This window comes from Egretta garzetta, unplaced genomic scaffold (genome assembly GCF_000687185.1).
Source record: "Egretta garzetta isolate BGI_Z169 unplaced genomic scaffold, ASM68718v1 scaffold360, whole genome shotgun sequence".
In the NCBI taxonomy this organism is placed as follows: Eukaryota; Metazoa; Chordata; class Aves; order Pelecaniformes; family Ardeidae; genus Egretta; species Egretta garzetta.
The window spans coordinates 574,727-578,022 of NW_009258261.1; positions in this window are offsets into that span (position 1 = coordinate 574,727).

Consider the following 3,296-nt stretch of genomic DNA (forward strand, 5'->3'; position numbering starts at 1 on the left):
GGGCAGGAGCAGCGTCCCCCGCCTCCTGAGGAGAGCAGGCCGCAGGCCCGGGGGCCGCTTGCCTGCCCGCCCGCCTGCCTCGGGTGTGAGGGGCTGCCCACTCGCTCCTCTCACACCCTCCTCTCTCCAGCAGTCTGCACCGCAATGGGTTAATCTGCCATCTCTGCTTGCACAGAGCGAAATTAGGCAGATGTTAAAGAACGATTTATCATTAATATTGTGTTATTTCATAGGTCGACGTCCCAGAAGAGCTTTTAGTCTCCCCAAGAGGTTTTTCCCAGGTGTGTTTGGCAAACAGTTTGCATTTGTCTGGTAGACTCCAAATAAAGGAAAGAATTAAGCGTGATCTCCTGGCTTGCCTCTGACAGCCCAGTACTTTTTTCTTGTGTTGCCCAAAATTCCACTGACTTCCACAAGACTCGAGAAGTCAGGAACAACTACCCCCTTTCTTACTTCTGTGCCGTGAGCTACGTCAATCCACTATGAGCAATGGCCTGTTACAACTAGGCGTATAGTTATATGAGTTATGCATAAATAATGGTGCTTGTAATGTTTTTTTTCTGCCTTGAGCTGCACAGACTAGTGGGAACAATAAGACGTTTTTAAAATACCAGAATATAGGCCATAATATTTGACTTTTTTTTTTTTTACTTTAATCACATGCAGATATTGAGAATGAGGAGAAGACAGGGCATTACCTAGTAGGATGAAGAGGCTATGCAAACGAATATGGACTAATTGAGTGCCATGCAGCTATAATGGAAGGATATCCTGGTCGCTCTGGAGCAGTACCAGCTTTACCTGGGTATGAATTACTTTCTAATATAGATATGTTTAACATTCACATTTTAATATATTTTTCAGGGTATGATGTTTTGATATTTATAGAAGTAAAGGGTTTGCATTGCTGGTTGAAGCCAGATGCATAAAGGAATTGCCTTAAAAGCCTGCTCTTTGTCCAGAAAAATGAGTTAATCTGCGTATCTGAAATCACTCAGCTTGTTGAACCCAGCATAGAGGGCTCACACAGGGGAATTACACCCTGTTTACCGCTCTGCTGTTAAAATTGCTGGGTAATTCTGGACACATCACTTAACCTGCCTATGTCTTAGTTTCAACAAGCTGGATATGGTACCATGCCCTATCATACTCATGAATAAAGCATCTGCAATCCCTGAATGAGAAATGTTTTATTTTGGGTTCAAATCATCTGTCGATTTGTCAGACAGGACACTTCAGCTATGCCTCCTCATGTACAGTGATGGCAAAATTTACTCTGCTCTGAGGCAAACTATGTTTTAATTTGGCAGACCTGAAGAAAAAAAAAAGAGCAAGCTAAAGAGCAAACTGCCTTCATTTACTTCTCTGAGATTAGATATTCACTAGATCCCTATATATGTTTAAGGTTTTAATTTTATTACATCAATATACATCCCTTGTAACTTTTATCACATGAGCCTTTTCCTAACAGGGATTTAGACTATTAGTTAAAGAAAACGCTGGATGACAAAGGGTTAGTTTGAGCACTGCAGTCAGAAATTACAGTGTAATTAAAGTCACTCAAGAAAGTGATACTGAACTCTGCCAATCACTGCAAAATAAATGGTTAATTTTCTGCTTCTAGCATACCATATAAGATTACGTATCAAAGGGATGCAAGTTCTGTGCCGGAAATAGGCCTATTAAGGAGGAACTTATGTACTGCATGGTATAGTCAGTAAATCCGTCGCTGTTCTTGCTACCAACTATTGCTGTCAGTTGTTGGATAGCCTTAAAAGATTTTGGTGTTTTATCAAAGGTCATGTACAATGCAGGAGAGGAAATATAATGTGGTTTGACCGGAAATCTATTTTAAAACTTATTTTACTAGTTTAGTTGAACTGAGATATTCCTTCTAAAGAAAACAAAAAAGCAGTGTCTGTAGGAAGAAAGTTGCAGAGTGTGGTAGCAAACTTGTTAGTAAAAGAGGGGGAAGTTTTGTCATGGTCAGTATTTGTGAGTGTCATTTGCTGTGAGCAGGGTAAAGGAGAATGTCCTCTCCATGCCAGTGCATCCACCGGTGTGTCAGTGGAGAAGAAGATCCGTTGTCCGCATGAGTGGCATTGAAGAACAGTGAAAACCCCTAGAGATCCTGCGGGGTGTCAGCATTTCTGAAGTTCTTGAATTGTGCTAATAGTACAATGTACTTATAAATAAATCATGGTAGCAGAGATTTAATTTAACTACACTCAAAATATACAGGGATTCGTGTTTCTTTTGTAGGTCAGTCATATGATGCAAAGAAATCTGGAAGGGAAAAGCTTAATCAGTGAATTGATGCATGAAAATATAGGGTATCGTGTACATTTGAATTATCTTCTTTGTGCATATGTTGCATGTATTCCGTTCTCTGTGTATTCTGGTTAGTGCAACTTGCTTAGAAGGTTGTAAAGAAAGAAACAAAAGAAAATACTTTTTTTTCTATTTTCAGAGTAATGTTGTATATATACTTTATAACTTTGGGGGTTTGCAGTAAGTTGAAAAGTAACTTTTGCATAATATTGTGTAAATAGATGATTTCTCTTCTGAAAAGCTATTGTCCACTCGCTACTGCTCGTAAAGCCATGGAACTATCCACAGTTTCCTAGTAGGAGAGATGGTCTGGTGACTTCCTGTGTCTTTGAGAGAGACCAAGGCTTTGTGGTAGAAGATAAGAAAAGTATGATGACTGGGCAGAGCACTGAAGCTTATCAGGCGAAGTACTACAACTATCTTGTACCGAGTTGAATAGATTTTTATGAACCTGCCGATTAAGTGCTCTGTGCTTATCCTAATGTGCAGGCAGAGCGAAACTATACAAATGGAGGCAGGAAATACTCAGAACAGAAAGGGAAAACGAGTTATTGGGACAGCTGTCCCAGAGCTCTACTCAGTATAGCAGAGAAAGGAGGGTCTAGGAGGAACAGGTGACATCTCACACACAGCACAACAGGCGGTGTGTTTCTAGTCCCACTTTCACCTCCTACGGAGCCCTCTCTCTCAGTGTACGTGTATGGGATTTACAGATGCCAGCTCTCTGCTGGCTGGGGAAACTGAGGCTAGTTCCTATGTTGATGAGGCCAGTTCCTATGGTGTTTTGGCAGAGCAGGGGAAAGACACTCCATCTAAGTATTAGTATCAATCTTTTCTCTTCATTAATCTGTTTTGTGTCTTACTGAGGCATTTTACCTTTGTCTCAGAATTATTTCTTTACCAAAAATAGATTATTAGAAATATTCACAGAAAGCGTCCCTTAGAATTGACCAAACACTGGGTAT